This window comes from Arachis ipaensis, chromosome B5 (genome assembly GCF_059453495.1).
Source record: "Arachis ipaensis isolate K30076 ecotype BB chromosome B5, ASM5945349v1, whole genome shotgun sequence".
NCBI lineage: Eukaryota > Viridiplantae > Streptophyta > Magnoliopsida > Fabales > Fabaceae > Arachis > Arachis ipaensis.
The window spans coordinates 88,393,985-88,413,051 of record NC_142440.1 but is presented as its reverse complement, the minus strand read 5'-3'; the positions used below and the strand labels follow the sequence as shown (position 1 = coordinate 88,413,051).

Here is a 19,067-nt window from a genome sequence, read left to right as displayed (position 1 = left end):
TCTATTTCCAGCACAACAAAGTCAGTGGGAAAGGCGAATGGCCCAACTCTGACAATCATGTCCTCAATCACGCCTGATGGGTATTTAGTAGAACCATCAGCAAGTTGGAGACATATCCGGGTTGGTTTAACTTCCTCAGTTAAGCCAAGCTTCCTGATAGTGGATGCAGGTATTAGGTTGATGCTTGCCCCAAGATCGCATAAAGCTGTCTTGGTGCAATCACCTTCTAATATGCATGGTATCAGAAAACTCCCAGGGTCTTTAAGCTTTTCAGGAAAGCTTTTCAGAATGACTGCACTGCATTCTTCAGTGAGGAGAACTCTTTCTGTTTCTCTCCACTCCTTTTTATGACTCAAGATCTCTTTCATGAACTTGGCATAAGAAGGTATTTGCTCAAGTGCCTCTGCAAAAGGAATCTTTATTTCAAGAGTCCTTAGATAATCTGCAAAGCGAGCAAATTGCTTATCCTGCTCCTCTTTTTGGAGTTTTTGAGGATAAGGTATCTTGGCTTTATATTCCTCAACCTTAGTGGTTAAAGAAGCCTTTTTAGAGGGGTTGTTGTCAGCACTTATGTGTGTCTGATCCCTCACTGGCAATTGCGTACCAGAGTCAGAAGCTGGAGTGACGTTAGACGCCAGCTCACTGTCTGTTCCTGGCGCCTGAACGCCAGAAATGTGCCCCTGTTGGGTGTTCAGCGCCAGATTCTTGCCCATTTCTGGCGTTGAACGCCACCCCTGCCTTGTTTCTGGCGCTGAACGCCAGTTTTGGGCATGGTCTGGGCGTTCAGCGCCAGCCTTCCACCCATTTTTTGGCGTTTTAGTGCCAGAATTATTTTTCCCTGGGCTCTTACTGTCCTCAGGGGAATCTTTGGTGGGTTGCTTATTTCTTGAATTTTTGATGCCTTGAGGTGGGGTATTTAATGTTTTCCCACTTCTTAATTGAACTGCTCGGCATTCTTCTGCTATTTGCTTTGATAGCTGCTGCTTTGTTTGCTTAAACTGTTCTTCCATATGTATATTAGCTATCCTTGTCTCCTGTAACCTGTCTTTGAATTCAGCTAGCTGCTTTGTTAGAAAATCTAATTGCTGATTGAATTTAGCAGCTTGTTTTACAGTACTGAATTCAGCAGTTACTGTTTTAACCTCTTCATTCATGGAAGGGTTGCTGCTTAGATACAGATGCTGATTCCTGGCAACTGTATCAATGAGCTCTTGAGCCTCTTCGATTGTCTTTCTCATATGGATAGATCCACCAGCTGAGTAATCTAAAGACATCTGAGCTCCTTCTGCAAGCCCATAGTAGAAGATGTCTAACTGAACCCACTCTGAAAACATTTCAGAGGGGCATTTTCGTAGCATCTCTCTGTATCTCTCCCAGGCATCATAAAGAGATTCATTATCTCCTTGTTTAAAGCCTTGGATGTCCAGCCTTAGCTGTGTCATCCTTTTTGGAGGGAAATATTGATTCAGGAATTTTTCTGTCAATTGTTTCCATGTTCTTATGCTGGCCTTAGGTTGGTTATTTAACCACCTCTTGGCTTGATCTTTTACAGCAAATGGAAACAGTAATAGTCTGTAGACATCCTGATCTATTTCCTTATCATGTACTGTGTCAGCAATTTGTAAAAATTGTGCCAGAAACTCTGTAGGTTCTTCCTGTGGAAGACCGGAATACTGGCAACTTTGCTGCACCATGATAATGAGCTGAGGATTCAACTCAAAGCTACTAACTCCAATGGAGGGTATGCATATGCTACTCCCATATGAAGCAGTAGAGGGGTTAGAATATGACCCCAGAGTCCTCCTGGACTGTTCATTTCCACTTATGTCCATGATGGATTTCTATGGATATAACTTGGACTGATTTATCTTTTTTATTTATTTTATTTTATAAGAAGTAAATACTTAAATAAAATAAAATAACTAAAAAGAATTTGAATTTTGAAAATTATAATTTTTTTTTTAAAATTAAAAATAATTAGTAAAAAAAAACGAAATTTTTTTGAAAAAGAGGGAAGATATTTTCGAAAATTAGAGAGAGAGAGTTAGTTAGGTAGTTTTGAAAAAGTTAAGAAACAAACAAAAAGTTAGTTAGTTAGTTGAAACAAATTTGAAAAGATAAGAAGTTAGGAAGTTAGAAGAGATATTTTGAAAAGATATTTTTGAATTTAGTGAGGAGAGAGAAGAACAATAAGATAGTACAAGATTTAAAATTTTTAGATCTAATGCTCCTTGTTTTCGAAAAATTTGGAGGGAAAACACCAAGGAACACCAAACTTAAAAATTTTAAGATCAAGACACAAGGAAAACTCAAGAACACTTTGAAGACTCACAAGAACACAAGAACATGAAGGAAGAACACCAAACTTAAAATTTTTAGAAAACCAAACCAAAATTTTCAAAAATCAAAGGGGAATCAACAAGAAAACACCAAACTTAAAGTTTGGCACAGGATTTAATAGAAAAATTATTTTTGAAAAAGGTTTTAAAAAGAGTATAAAAGATTCTAACCCAATCAAATTAATGTTCTAGCCAAATGAGTTATGGGACCTTATTAAAGTTTGGCACAGGATTTAATAGAAAAATTATTTTTGAAATAGAAGGTTTTAAAAAGAGTATAAAAGATTCTAACCCAATCAAATTAATGTTCTAGCCAAATGAGTTATGGGACCTTATTAATAGAAAAATTATTTTTGAAAAAGGTTTTTTTTTTTTTTTTAAAATATGATAGCCAATTACTATGAACATAAACACCACGTTCTAATTAACTGAGCTATAAATTTAAAGTGTTTTAACAAGGGATAAATAATAAAAGACTCTAAACCAAAAAAGGAGAAGATTTTTCCTAATCTAAGCAACAAAATAATCCGTCAGTTGTTCAAACACGAACAATCCCCGGCAACGGCGCCAAAAACTTGGTAGCACGAATTGCGAATCACACTTTTCACAACGCGTACCACTAACCAACAAGTGTACTGGGTCGTCCAAGTAATACCTTACGTGAGTAAGGGTCGAATCCCACAGAGATTGTTGGTTTGAAGCAATCTATGGTTATCTTGTAAATCTTAGTCAGGAAGTCAATTATGTTTATCAATTGAATTGTGAATAACCAGTAAAGCATAAATTAAAAGTTACTTGTTGTGCAGTAATGGAGAATATGTTGGAGTTTTGGAGATGCTTTGTCCTCTGAATCTCTGCTTTCCTCTGTCTTCTGATTCACGCACGCACGTCCTCCTATGGCAAGCTGTGTGTTGGTGGATCACCGTTGTCAATGGCTACCTTCCATCCTTCCAGTGAAAACTACGCTCACGCGCTCTGTCACAGCACGGCTAATCACCGGTTGGTTCTCGATCCGGTTGGAATAGGATTTACTATCCTTTTGCGTCTGTCACTAACGCCCAGCCTTCAGGAGTTTGAAGCTCGTCACAGTCATTCAATCCTTGAATCCTACTCGGAATGCCACAGACAAGGCTTAGACTTTCCGGATTCTCATGAATGCCGCCATCAGTTCTAGCTTATACCACGGAGATTCTGATTAAAGAATCTAAGAGACACTCATTCAATCGGATATAGAACGGAGGTGGTTGTCAGGCACACGTTCATGGGTTGAGGAAGGTGATGAGTGTCACAGCTCATCACCATCATCACAGTTAAGCGCGAATGAACATCTTAGATAGGAACAAGCGTGTTTGAATGAAAACAGAAATACTTGCATTAATTCATTGAGACACAGCAGAGCTCCTCACCCCCAACAATGGGGTTTAGAGACTCATGCCGTCAGAGAATACAAAGTTTAGATCTGAAATGTCATGAGATACAAAATAAGTCTCTAAAAGTTGTTTAAATACTAAACTAGTAGCCTAGGGTTACAAAATATGAGTGGACTATGATGGATGATGCAGAGATCCACTTCTGGGGCCCACTTGGTGTGCTGGGGCCCACTTGGTGTGTGCTGGGGCTGAGACTTTAAGCAATCCACGTGCAGAGGCCATTTGTGGAGTTGAACGCCAGTTTTTGTGCCAGTTTGGGCGTTCAACTCCAGTTTTTGATCCTTTTCTGGCGCTGAACGCCAGAATTGGGCAGAGAACTGGCGTTGAACGCCAGTTTACGTCGTCTATCCTTGTGCAAAGTATGGACTATTATATATTGCTGGAAAGCCCTGGATGTCTACTTTCCAACGCAATTGGAAGCATGCCATTCGAGTTCTGTAGCTCCAGAAAATCCACTTTGAGTGCAGAGAGGTCAGAATCCAACAGCATCAGCAGTCCTTTTTCAGCCTGAATCAGATTTTTGCTCAGCTCCTTCAATTTCAGCCAGAAAAATACCTGAAATTACAGAAAAACACACAACTCATAGTAAAGTCCAGAAATATAAATTTTTCCTAAAAACTACTAGAAATAGACTAAAAACTAACTAAAACATACTCTAACTATATGAAATTATCCCCAAAAAGCGTATAAAATATCCGCTCATCACTTGTCAAGAGGCGGAGATCATCAAAGAGGATTCCAAGAGACTGGAGCATACGTTGGCAGGGCCGCCATTGGAGACACCTCTCCCGAAGCCATTGATGAATGAAAAATTAATGGTATAGAATTTCACAAATGAATTCTCGTTGCAAGTATAGTTTGTAAACTGATGCCAGGGCATTTTGGCTAGTTTCAATGACCTTTTCTTTACTGTTTTAGGGTAGTTTCATGCATTTTCTTAGTTAATAAGCAAGTTTTGGGTAGATAATCAATTACATCTTGATTCAAGCAAACATTGTGAATTTCATGTGATTTTATGAGAATTATGCATGAATTAAATGACAAATTGGATAATGCATGTCTCATAACTTGGATTAGAGCATTGATGCACTTTATTTGCTTGATTTCAGGACAAAGGAAGCAAGGAAGAGCCATATTAGCAGCCACATTAATCTAATTAACGTGACCACTAACGTGGAATGGGAATAAACTTGGAACGTTAATGAGAAAAGTGATTGCCAATAACGCCTTCGAAACCATCATGGCCGACGTTAATTGCCACGTTAACTACATTAACGTGGTAGTTAACGTGGAGAGAAACGGAGCTCCAGCGTTAGTGGTAAAAGTGAATACCACTAACGCTCCAAATTGGCAATTAGCCACGTTAAGAGTCACGTTAACTCAGTTAACGTGAACTCTAACGTGGAAAGGGAAGACAATGCCAACGTTAGTGATACTCACCTTTGTCACTAACGTTGGACTAAGCCCAATTGGCCACGTTAAGAGTCACGTTAACTACATTAACGTGAACTCTAATGTGGGAGGAGCAAGGAATCGCCAACGTTAGTGACACTCACCTTTGTCACTAACGTTGGAGATGGCAATCACCACCACATTAGTGGCCACGTTAAGACAATTAACGTGAGGCACTAACGTGAGAAGGGGCGTTTGGAGCGTTAGTGACAAAGGTAAGTATCGCTAACACTCTCGAGGGTAAGGCATGCCCACGTTAAGAGCCACGTTAGTTATACTAACGTGGACTCTAACGTGAGAAAAGGGAGGCTAAGAGCAACGTTATTGGCAAAGGTAAACGCCAATAACGCTTGCGATGGACAAAGAGGCAACATTAGTGGTCACGTTAGTGCCACTAACGTTGAAGTTAACGTGAACCATCTTAGGCTAGGAACGTTAGTGAAAAAGGTGATTGTCACTAACGTTCTCAAACCCACATTTTCACTTAACGTTAACACCACTAACGTCCTAGCTAAAGTCCATGCCTACTTCACACTTTCTCTGCAAGTAAAGCTGAGCCCACTGAAGATTCCAAATGGCTTCAACTCAAGATCCAAAGGCCTATATCCAAGACTTGAAGAGCCAACTAGAAGATCAGAAGAGTAATATATATAGGAGTAGTTTTGAACTAGAGAAGAGCTTTTGGATTGGGAGAACCACTCTCTGTAAAATTTTACTTTCTCTGCAACTTCTAGTTTTACTTTTCAGAATGTATTTTCCATCTTTGCTTTCCATTCCCAGATCTATGAACAACTAAACCCCTTTCATTGGGTTAGGAAGCTCTGTTGTAATTTGATGGATCAATAATAGTTTTCATTATTCTTCTTCTTTATTTTCTCTTGATTTTACTAGAAAGCTTTCAATATTCATCCAATTGGGTAGTTGTCTTGGAAAAGAAGCTATTCATACTTGGATCTCTTCGGAACCTTGGAAGAGGAATGAAGAGATCATGCTAGAAATGCTTTCTCAGGTTGGACCAAATTGGGGTTTGGATGGATATAGTGACATATAATCCTACCAACATTTTGATTTGGGAATACATGTGGTATAATCAGTGACCACACTTCATCTCTTCTCATGAGCAATTAGACCAAGGAATTGGCTATTAATCAAGATTTGAGAGATTGAATTACCAAGGAATTGGAATTCAATCACTTAAGATTGCCAAGGAGATCAATGAATGCATTGATTGAGGAAGAGATGAAAATGAACTTGATCCGGAGAATGCAACATCTCCTGAGCCCAATGAATTCCCCATTTCTGATCTTACCCATTCTCTTTATTTTCTGGCATTTACTTTTATGCTGAATTCCCCATTTCCCATTTAAGATTCTGCAATTTATTTTCTGTCATTTATATTAAGTTCTTTATTTCCAGCATTTACAATTTCTGCTATTTACTTTCCCGCCATTTAATTTTCTGCAACTCTCAAATCAACTTCTGCTTAGCTCAACTAGAACATTCCTCCGATTAAAGTTGCTTGACCAATCAATCCCTGTAGAATTTGACCTCACTCTATTGTGAGTTTTTACTTGACGATAATTCGGTATACTTGCCGTGGGAAATTTGTTGAGAGACAAGTTTCCATGCATCAAGTTTATGGTGCCATTGCCGGGGATTGATTTTGTATCAACAATGATTAAATTAGTGGATAACTAGATTGAGCATTTTTCTTTTGTTTGATTTAATTTCTGTTTGAGTGATTTACTTTCAGTTTTAGTTATTTTTTTCCCTTTACCCCTACCCGTTTGTGGTGTTCTCTTATTTGTTACAATTCAGTTTACTAACCTAATAACTGTTTGATATATTACATCACTCACACTAACAGCATTTTTGACAAGAATACTTCCTGCATTTATCTCTTTCTTGCTTGTGCTTTGTTGGCTGTATGACAGGTAGAAGAAGCGGGGCTTCAACTTCCTTTGATTCTGAACCTGAGAGAACCTTCCTTAGACTAAGGAGGGAAGCAAGAGGAAAGAGAGTCGTTAGTGCTGAAGAAGAAGAAGAGTATTTTGAACCAAACATGGATGAGAATATGGAGAACCATCATGAAGAAGAGGCTCACAACCATGGCAGAGAAGGACCAGTGCATCATGCTGGACAAGAAAGAAGAGTTCTAGGCTCTTATATCAATCCAAACCCAGGAGACTGTGGAAGTAGCATCCAAAAGCCAACCATACATGCCAATAACTTTGAACTAAAGCCATAGCTCATCACCTTTGTTCAGAACAACTGTTCATTCGGAGGAAGTGTCCAAGAAGATCCTAATCAACATCTCACCACATTCTTGAGGATATGTGATACTGTGAAGTCTAATGGTGTTCATCCTGACACCTACAGACTGCTTCTATTTCCCTTCTCACTCAAGGACAAAGCATCTAAATGGCTGGAATCCTTCCCAAAAGAGATTTTAACAACCTGGGAAGATGTGGTGAACAAATTCTTGGCGAGATTCTATCCTCCTCAAAGGATCAACAGGTTGAGAGCTGAGGTACAAACTTTCAGGCAACAAGACGATAAAACTCTCTATGAAGCATGAGAGAGGTTCAAAGACTTAACAAGAAGGTGCCCGCCAGATATGTTCAATGAATGGGTGCAGTTACACATTTTCTATGAAGGTCTTTCTTATGAATCAAAGAAGGCAGTAGACCACTCATCTGGGGGATCGCTGAACAAGAAGAAGACCATTGAAGAAGCCATAGATGTCATTGAGACTGTAGCTGAGAATGACTACTTCTATGCTTCTGAAAGAGGCAACACTAGAGGAGTGATGGAGCTAAACAACATGGATGCACTGCAAGCCCAAAACAAGATGATCACCAAGCAGCTGGCCGATCTTACCAAGAAGATGGAAAGGAATCAAGTAGCAGCAATCACCACCTCATCAGCAACCCAAGAAGGAGTGAATACAGAGGCAGAGGGTGATCAGGAACAAGCCAACTACATTGGAAATTCACCTAGGCAAAACCATGATCCATACTCCAAAACTTACAATCCTGGTTGGAGGAACCACCCAAACTTTGGGTAGGGAAATCAACAAGATCAAGGCCAAGATCAGAGACGTCACAACCCCAACAACAATGCAGCTCACCAACATTCCACACAGAGATCATATCAGCACCCACCTAACAACACCTCTCAACATCCATATCAAAACCAAAATGGCCATTCTCATCCCTCCAACTCCAACTCACCATCATCCGAAAATAGACTCTCAAGGATTGAGACCCTACTTGAAGGCATATGTAAGGAACTCCAAGAGAACAAGGTGTTCAAGGAGGAGGTGCGAGCTAATATCAAAAACCAGGGAGACACCATTAAGAGGCTAGAATTTCAAGTGGGATACCTCTCTGAGAAGATTCCCAAACCTACTGACAGCTTCCCAAGTGACACAGAGAAAAACCCGAGAGGTGAAGCAAAGAAAGTAAGATGGGAAGACTGCAAGATGGTCACTATAAGTGATAAGAGGACTGAGGAAGAGCTGAACAAACCCTTCAAACACTCTGCAGATACTTCAGCAGAGAAGCAAGAAGAGGGTCACCAAGAAACCAAAATTTCACAGAAGGAGATGTTGAAACTCAATGCACCTTTTCCCCAAAGACTCAAGGGTGGTGTGGAAAAGAGAATATACTCAAAGTTCTTTAATATGTTTGCATCTCTCCATGTAAACAGACCATTCATCAAGGCTCTCCAACAAATGCCCTCGTACATTAGAGCTGCTGACCAGGAATAGCTCATGATGCCAAGGCATCTTAGGCTAGTTTCACTAGCATTTTTCTGTTATTTTTAGTTGTTTTATGCATTTTTTTGAGCCTTAAGTAATCATTTGGGCCAAATAGTCATGCTTGTCTTAAATCATTCAAACATGAAGATTTTGATGCAAATTCCATGAGTTTTTAGTTATATTCCTTGAATGCTATGAATGAAAGATTTCTCATGAAATTTTGCAAGACTTTGATGCAGTTGTTTGGATGATTTCAGGGAAGAAGAGGCTAGGCAAGGAAGCAACAAAATCAATAAAGGAAGCTTGAATATCACATGTGGAGTTTAAGCTCCAGTTTAAGCTTAAACTGGAGCTTAAACGCCAAAACCATGAGAGCTAAGGAAATGCTGAAAGTGGCGTTTAACCTCCAGTTTAACCTTAAACTGGAAGTTAAACGCCAGAAATGGGAAATGCACCAGGGAGCCATTTCCACGTTTAAGCTCCAGTTTAACCTTAAACTGGAGCTTAAACGTGTTCGACCAAGTTTTCTCCTCCAGGGTTGCTTTCTCCATTTCCACGTTTAAGCTCCAGTTTAACCTTAAACTGGAGCTTAAACGTGTTCGACACCTCCAGGGCTACTTTTCTCAGCTTCCACGTTTAAGCTCCAGTTTAACCTTAAACTGGAGCTTAAACGTGTTCGACCTCCAGGATGGCTTTCTCTATTCCCACGTTTAAGCTCCAGTTTAACCTTAAACTGGAGCTTAAACGTGTTCGACCTCCAGGGCTGCCTTTCCTATCTCCACGTTTAAGCTTCAGTTTAACCTTAAACTGAAGCTTAAACGTGTTCGACTACGTTACCCTCCAGGGCTGCCTTCTTCCATTTCCCTGTTTAAGCTTCAGTTTAACCTTAAACTGAAGCTTAAACGTGCTTCCACAAAAGGCATCACTGGAAGTGTCTGGCGTTTAAGCTGCAGTCCTTCGGAACCTTGGGAAAGGAATGGAGGATTCATGCTAGAGAAGCTTTCTCACAGTGAATTGGATTGGGGTTTGGATGGATATTGTGACATGTAATCCTACCAAATTGTGGTTCATGAAACTGTGTGGTATAATCAGTGATCGAGCATCATCTCTTCTTATGAACATTTAAACCAAGGGATTGGGAATTTGTTTGTTTTTAGAGAGAATTGGTGAGCCAAGGGATTGGGATCCAATCATATAAGATTGCCAAGCAAAATTCAATGAACGCATTGGTTAAGGAAGAGATAAACATGTTTTGATTCGGAGATCTCAATATCTCCTATAACCCAATGAATTCCCCATTTCTGATTTCCACTTTCTCTTTACATTCTGCAACTCAATTCATGCAATCACCCCCATTCCCTTTTAATTTCAGCAATTTAGCTTCTGCTCTTTAATTCATGCAATTTAAGATTCCGCCATTTCAATTTCTTGTCATTTACGTTTCCCGCCAATTTTACATTCCGCAATTCTCATCTAATTCTTGATTCCGCTCAACTAGACACACTTCTAATCCGAATTGCTCATTCAACCAATCCTTGTGGGATTCGACCTCACTCTATTGTGAGTTTTTACTTGACGATAACCGGTGCACTTGCCGGAAGGAATTTTGCCGATCGTGCAATTTCCTAATCGTAGCATAACAAGTTTATGCACCATCAAGTTTATGGCGCCGTTGCCGGGGATTGGTTTTCGAGTGACAATTCTCAAATTGGAAGTTAACTAGATTGAGCATTTTTTTTTATTTTGATTAATTCAGTACAAGTTACTTGTTGAATTTTAATTTCTGCACTCTGTTACATGCTTTCTTTCTTTATGCCTTTAAATTCAAGCAACTAACTCACTGACTCACTAACTGTTTGAATTAATTCCTCAACTGCTCTAACCATACTCTTCCATTAACCAAGAGTATTTCACTTGTTTGTTGCCTGTGCTGTGTTCTTGTATGACAGGTAGGAGAGGAGAGACATCAACTCCTCCATATACCAAACCAGAGAGGACCCTTCATAGACTTAGAAGGGAAGCAAGAGGGAAGAGAGTACTGGGAGAAGAAGAATCTGAAGGAGAATCTGAGGACAATTTTGAGGAAGCTTTAGATCTCAACATGGATAGAGAAGTTCACAACCATGAGAGAGCTGATGGAAACAATGCCATTCCTGAGAGGAGGGTTCTTAGTTCATACATAAACCCAACCTCTGAGAATTGTGGTAGCAGCATTCAGAAACCACCCATTCAGGCCAACAATTTTGAGCTCAAACCACAGCTAATATCACTTGTGGAGAATCATTGTTCATTTGGTGGGAGTGCTAATGAAGACCCAAACCAACATCTCACAAAATTCCTGAGAATTTGTGACACTGTGAAGTCCAATGGAGTCCAGGAAGATGCCTATAAACTGCTTTTGTTCCCATTTTCACTTAGGGACAAGGCAGCTAAGTGGCTGGAATCATTCCCAAGGGGGAGCCTAACAACATGGGACGAGGTGGAAAGCAAGTTTCTGGCACGTTTCTACCCCCCACAAAAGGTCAATAGGCTTCGATCTGAGGTTCAGACTTTTAGACAACAAGATGGTGAAACTCTCTACGAGGCATGGGAGAGATTCAAGGATTTGACAAGGAAATGCCCACCAGACATGTTCCATGACTGGGTGCAATTGCATATTTTCTATGATGGACTCTCTTATGAATCAAGGAAGGCTGTAGACCATTCATCAGGAGGTTCATTGAACAGGAAAAAGACTGTGGAAGAAGCCATTGAAGTGATTGAGACAGTGGCTGAGAATGAGTACTACTATGCATCAGAGAGACACAACACTAAGGGAGTCATGGAGCTGAACCATGTTGATACAATTCTAGCCCAAAACAAGGTGTTTGCCAAGCAACTAGCAGAGCTCACCAGGAAATTAGAAACAAAACAAGTGGCTGCAATACACACACAAGATCAAGAGGAAGAAAGCACTGAAGGAGGTGATTGGGAAGAGGCCAATTATGTAGGAAATCAACAAAGGCAACCATATGATCCACATTCCAACACTTACAACCCAGGCTGGAAAAACCACCCAAACTTTGGGTGGGGAAACCAGCAAAACCAACATAACAAGTCCACATACCAAAACTCCAACCAAAGATCATACCAAGCCACACAAAACACTTACTCTCAACCACCATATCATAGCCAAAATAATCAACCTACCCAACCTAACCCGAACCAACAATTTCAAGATCAATTAAACAGGATAGAAGGAATGCTGGCACACATGGGTCAGGACATAATTGAGTTGAAAAGCTTCAGGGATGATGTGAGATCTACCTTAAGAAACCATGGTGAAAAACTCAAGAGGATGGAGTCTCAAGTAGGAGAGCTATCTCAACAGGCCCCCAAATCAACTGCAGTGTTCCCTAGTGACACAGAAAAGAATCCTAAAGGGGAACAAAAGAGAGTAAGATGGGAAGAATGCAAGGCCATCACCATATTGAAGGATGTCTCAGAAGAAGAAGGAATTGGACCCTCAGAACAGGAGCCAGAAATCTTGAAGGAAGGTGTGGAGGAAGCTAAGCAGGAAAGTGAAACTGAGCAAGCCAAGGAATTGCAAAAAGGCACGATGGAAACATACCAACCAAAAGCACCATTTCCTCAGAGGTTAGGAGGAGGTGAAAAAGGGAAAACCTATTCAAGGTTTTTAGAGACATTTTAGTCTCTCCACATCAATATTCCCTTTCTTGAGATTCTCCAGCAAATGCCTACACATATCAAGTATTTAAAGGAATTGTTGAGCAAGAAAAGAGTTTTGAAGGGAGGACAAACGGTAACAATGAACAAAGAATGCAGTGCCCTCATCAAGAAGGACACAGTCTCTAAGAAAACAGACCCAGGAAGTTTTCATATCCCCTGCATCATAGGGGAAACAAAAATTGACAGAGGATTCTGTGATCTAGGAGCTAGCATAAATGTGAGGCCTCTAACTCTTATGAAGAGGCTACAACTGAATGAGGTGAGATCCACTGATGTAATCATACAACTGGCTGACAAAACTCAGAAGCAAGCTGAAGGGGTAGTTGAGAATGTGCTGGTGAAAGTGGGAGATTATTACTTCCCCACAGACTTTGTCATTTTGGACATGGAGGAAAGCTACTTACACCCTATCATTCTGGGCAGGCCTTTCCTAGCCACTACTAGAGCGCTAATAGATGTAGAACAAGGAGAGCTAATTCTGAGAATACATGATGAACAGCTCATTTTCAAAGTTTTCAAACCTGCATCTGAGCCTGAACCAGAACCTGAAAAGCCTAAGGATGATAGTAGCCATCTGTGTTTGGAGGAAAGTAATCCAGCAGCTGAAACTCTAAAACAGTCCTTGGAAGGCAAACAAGAGTTGCAAGAGTTAAAGCCACAAGAATCAATGGAAACAGATCAGAAGGATCCTCCTGGCATAAGGGTCAATGAAGAAATCCTCAAGAGAAAGGGAAGAATGGTAGGGAAATTGCCAAGAGGGTGGAGAAACAAGAAAATTCCCACTGAAGGTTTTTCTCCGGGAGATAAAGTGATATCAAGTCATTATCTGCCAATCCCACCTGGCCTCAAAACCATTCCTTCCCAGCTCCCTCAAGTGTTCACAATCAGGAAAGTTCTTTCTATGGAACATTTAGAGGTCATGAAGGAATCAAATGGGGACATTTTCATAGTGAGAGGAGAAGACATCAAGCACTACAATCCACCCTAACAAGGGACAACCGTCAAGCTAGTGACGTTAAAGAAGCGCTTCATGGGAGGCAACCCATGTTTTAGTATCCTTACTCTTTATTGTTTTGTTTTACATCTAATAAAGCATGGTTTCTTATGCATGAACTTGAATCCTCAGGACAACTGTTGATAAAGTGCACTAAACATTGCATGTAAATTACAATTGGTCTCTAAGTTTGGTGTGCCTGAAGGCACTCCCAAATCTTATTCAAATTGTATTCAATCTTTCATTCAAGGTGCACGACCAAACATTAAGTTTGGTGTTCCTTTTGAACACAGTTAATGAAAAGCAAGAAGTTCCTCTGGATTTAGAAATTCATGACAAGTATACCATTTGCATGTTTTAATACTTTGATTTCAATTACTCTAGGTAGTAAAATTGTTTAGGATCAAAGCGCCAAAGTGACTAGGATTTATTAGAATTATGCACATTCATTAAGGACAACCAACATGGATTCCATGTCATCAGGAGACATTACCAAACACTAAGTTTGGTGTCCAGTAATAAGTGTGCATACATACAAAGGTCACGGCTATAAGCTCAGGAAGTCAATCATTGATTTACAATTCAAAAAGAAGGAAAAACATGTACAAGTACTATTCACTATTCACATGACCGAAAAAATGATAGCAAATTTGTTTGTTTGTGCAGGTACAAAAGGAAAGATAAGAATGGAGGAAAAAGACAAGGGGGAGGTACGGTGCTTGGTCAAAAAGGAAGTTCACAAGTCTTTGAAACTAACACATGGGAAAAGGAAGTTCTGCATGAAAAGATAGCTACATGTACAACCTAATGCACTCAGAATACTTCCAAGAAAATGAAAAGCAATTCGTCCTTCTCCCTAATTCATATATTTACCATCAGGCCACCCTTCACAAATCACCCTAGCCGTCCATTTTTCACTTACAGGCACTATAAAGAACCACTTGGGGAACGAGTTCCACACCACCAAATCTCCTTCATGCACATTTTCTTTCATCATAGCATAACTATCTCTTGCCGAAAACAACCTCACCACACTTCCAACAACACTTCTTGCTTCACCTTGTCAACTTTAGCTTGTCACTTACCAAAACTAAAGAACCAATGGCAGCCTCATCTAGCCACAAAAGAAGAAAAGACAAGCAACCAATGGAGGAGAACAGGGAATTCGATGCATGGAGATACAAATCAGTTTTCCATGAGATTCAAGCCGAATGGATGAGACCTAAAACGGTACTAGCTGAGGTTCCCTTTGACCTTGAAAAGGATGTGTTCCCAGGTGTTTGGGAGAAGATCAAAAAGAGGAAGTGGGAGCTCCTGACTAAGCCAATCACTAAAATCAACATCAACTTGGTGAAGGAGTTCTATGCAAATGCAGTGAGGGAAGACTCAACCAAGAAACCCACATACAAAAGCTATGTGAGAGGGGTGGAAGTTGACTTCAGTCCCAAAGCAATCATGAAAACTCTTGGCCTGAAAAACATACATTTCAGCCAAGCAAGTTATGAAGAAAGGATGATAGGAGAACCTGACTATACAACTATTGCTGAAGACCTTTGTGCCATCAGAGCTGAATGGGTGAGAAAAACAAGAGGGGCTCCAAGAGTCTTGAGAAGGGGAGACCTAACACCTGAAGCTAAAGGGTGGTATGCAATAGTTAGGAGATCCATCCTACCCACTGCAAACTCTTCAGAAATAGTCCCTAAAAGAGCCATCTTGCTACATTGCATTATGGTGGGAGGGGAGATTAAAGTTCATAAACTCATTGCTGAACAGATACAAGAGCTTAGTGAGAAAAGTGACCCTGAATCCTGGCTCTACTTCCCTAGCACCATCATTAGACTATGCATCGATGCCCAAGTACCACTTGAAGACGAAAGACCTAATTGGCTATATCCTGGATTGGCTATAACTGCGTACAGAATGACTCTTGGCCCAATTGCTCCAAGACATACAAAAAGAAGAAATGAAGAAGGGCAACAAGCAAAAGCAGAGCAAGAAGCGGAACAAGAAGGACAGGAAGGAGAAGACGGAGAAGAAGAGCAAGAAGAGCAAGGAATTCCAGAAAGAAGACAACGAATTCCCAGAGACCCCATGGATATGAGCAGAATGTAGGAAATCATAGAAGGAATGTCTCAACAATACATGAGGTCTCAGGAGAGACAAGAGGACTTTCACCTAAAAATGATGGATATGCAAAGGAACTTTGAATCAAGATTCTTAGATCTGCAAAGGGAACAGAATTTACACTTACAGGAATCCTTCAGCCACATATGCCAACACCAAGATGCCAATGTCTTGGCAATCAAGGAAGCCACCACTTTACAGAATGCAAGATACTCAGTCCAAGCTGATTACAACATCAGTTCGCAAATCAAGCTTAACTACATAGGGGAACATTTACACAAGATGGATCCAGCATTCCCAGCTTTTGATGAGTATTTCAAAGGGAGGAAAGAAGGAGAAATAAACAAGGCAATGATCCTTGAAAAAGGAGTGGAAGAAACAATGAAAAAGGCTGGATTCTGGAAAAAGCTCATAAGAAAAGACAAAGGAAGTTCAAGTGGTCAAAAAGGGGTAAGAAGCAAGAAGAAGCAGGATCCCAAGAATCAAGAAGAACCAAGCAATAAATGAGAGGTGGTCTCTCTCCTTAATAATCAAATGATAATTGGTGAATTGTCTTTATGAGCTTTCTTTCATTATAAGTCATTTAAGTTTTAATGTGAAGTCTCTAGTATGTTTGTCTGTTTATTGCTTTGAATAAAGTGAATGCCTAGATGTTTGGATATAACTTCACCTTCTTAAACAAGTGCTTGCCATGCTTGTTCTGTTTCCAAAAATAAAAGAAAAGTTTGAACAAAAGTAACTTGGCTCAATTAGTGACAAATCAAGTAGAATTAAGTGGTGGTATGCATGCTTGATTGTTTAGTCAGATCACTGGAAATAGAGTGTAGAATTATCATTTTTTGTGTAGAAATTAAAAACTGTCTATGGATCTTGATGAATAAATGTCTTTGGCCATGTAAAAGAAAGAAAAAGAAGAAGAAAAAGCCACTGAAAAAGGGCAACAAAAAGCAAAAAAAAAAATTTGAGAAAATAAGCTAGGCACCAATGGTTTGAACTTCTGAGACAAATGTCTGTGGTGTTTATGTATTAAGGATATGCTTGGATGAATAGGTTCTGAGGAGTGTTTCAACACTTGGTAACTTGGGTTAACTAACCCGGGATTATCAACCAAAAGTCCATTATCAAGAACAACCTAAATACAAAATATTTAGTCACACAAAGAGGTGCTGGACACCAATGTCTCAAGAAGAAATGTGAACTAAAATGCCTGTAGTGGATATGTGTAGTGCACTGATAAGAAAAAGAAAATGCCAAAGGCTTGTGCAACACATGACACTGAGCAAACAAGGAGCAAAGGAGCTCTAAGAAAAAGAAAAACAAAGAAGAGAAAAGTGCCAAGGACATAAGAATAACAAGGGGCCATAGCAGTGTTTGATGGATGCAATGAAAAAGTGATAATCCTACTTGATAAGAATGAAAAAGTGATGCTGCAACTTTCTGCATAAAACCCTTCTGATGAACTTCAAGTGCTTGCTAATATAGCCAATGTAATTGCTTTCTGTTTCATACTTTCTTCTCTAATAACTCAGGACTTGCTTAGGGACAAGCAAGTATTAAGTTTGGTGTTGTGATGCCAAGGCATCTTAGGCTAGTTTCACTAGCATTTTTCTGTTATTTTTAGTTGTTTGATGCATTTTCTTGAGCCTTAAGTAATCATTTGGGCCAAATAGTCATGCTTGTCTTAAATCATTCAAACATGAAGATTTTGATGCAAATTCCATGAGTTTTTAGTTATATTCCTTGAATGCTATGAATGAAAGATTTCTCATGAAATTTTGCAAGACTTTGATGCAGTTGTTTGGATGACTTCAGGGAAGAAGAGGCTAGGCAAGGAAGCAACAAAATCAATAAAGGAAGCTTGAATATCACATGTGGAGTTTAAGCTCCAGTTTAAGCTTAAACTGGAGCTTAAACACCAAAACCATGAGAGCTAAGGAAATGCTGAAAGTGGCGTTTAATCTCCAGTTTAACCTTAAACTGGAAGTTAAACGCCAGAAATGGGAAATGCACCAGGGAGCCATTTCCACGTTTAAGCTCCAGTTTAACCTTAAACTGGAGCTTAAACGTGTTCGACCAAGTTTTCTCCTCCAGGGTTGCTTTCTCCATTTCCACGTTTAAGCTCCAGTTTAACCTTAAACTGGAGCTTAAACGTGTTCGACACCTCCAGGACTACCTTTCTCAGCTTCCACGTTTAAGCTCCAGTTTAACCTTAAACTGGAGCTTAAACGTGTTCGACCTCCAGGATGGCTTTCTCTATTCCCACGTTTAAGCTCCAGTTTAACCTTAAACTGGAGCTTAAACGTGTTCGACCTCCAGGGCTGCCTTTCCTATCTCCACGTTTAAGCTTCAGTTTAACCTTAAACTGAAGCTTAAACGTGTTCGACTACGTTACCCTCCAGGGCTGCCTTCTTCCATTTCCACGTTTAAGCTTCAGTTTAACCTTAAACTGAAGCTTAAACGTGCTTCCACAAAAGGCATCACTGGAAGTGTCTGGCGTTTAAGCTGCAGTTTAAGCTTAAACTGCAACTTAAACGCCACTATTGGAAAAGGTTTATGGGCCAAAAATATTGCAGTTTAAGTTAGCTTTTGAACACAAACATTAACTTAAACTTACTCTGGTATGAAACCCAATTGAATATCATGGTTTATGGGATTGGGCCTGAAGGATTGATGAGTCAGGAATTTCAATTTGTTGAGTCATGTGTCATTACTTGATTATCACTAAGTTGGCTCAATGAATGTTTCAGAATTTGGATCAGCAGCCTCATCAAGATTATGGATCATAAACCCAAAGCAAAAGGAAAGCAGGGAGAGGCCTCAAAGCCCAAGAAACACAACAGAAGCTCAATATAGAAAGTGTATAAATAGAATAGAATTTAAGTTAGGAGGGACTTTTACCTTTTCATTTTGCTAGTTTTCATACCTTTGTAATTGAATTCAGAGCTATGACTCACTAAACCCCCTTTCATTGGGTTAGGGAGCTCTATTGTAATTCAATGAATCAATAATAGTTTATCTTCTTCTTCAATCTTTTCTCTTGAATTTTGTTAGAAAGCTTCTCGATCTAATTCCATTGGGTAGTTGTCTTGGAAAAGAAACTACCCATAATTGGAATCCTTCGGAACCTTGGGAAAGGAATGGAGGATTCATGCTAGAGAAGCTTTCTCACAGTGAATTGGATTGGGGTTTGGATGGATATTGTGACATGTAATCCTACCAAATTGTGGTTCATGAAA

At 39.8% G+C, this 19,067-nt stretch overlaps 1 non-coding gene across 1 annotated transcript; it reads right to left on the bottom strand.

Annotated features, from left to right (window-relative positions):
• Positions 1 to 11,511: 11,511 nt before the first annotated feature.
• LOC148564885 (small nucleolar RNA R71) lies at positions 11,512 to 11,615 on the bottom strand. Its single transcript, XR_015884204.1, has one exon. It is a non-coding gene; the product is annotated as a small nucleolar RNA R71 (small nucleolar RNA).
• Positions 11,616 to 19,067: the final 7,452 nt, after the last annotated feature.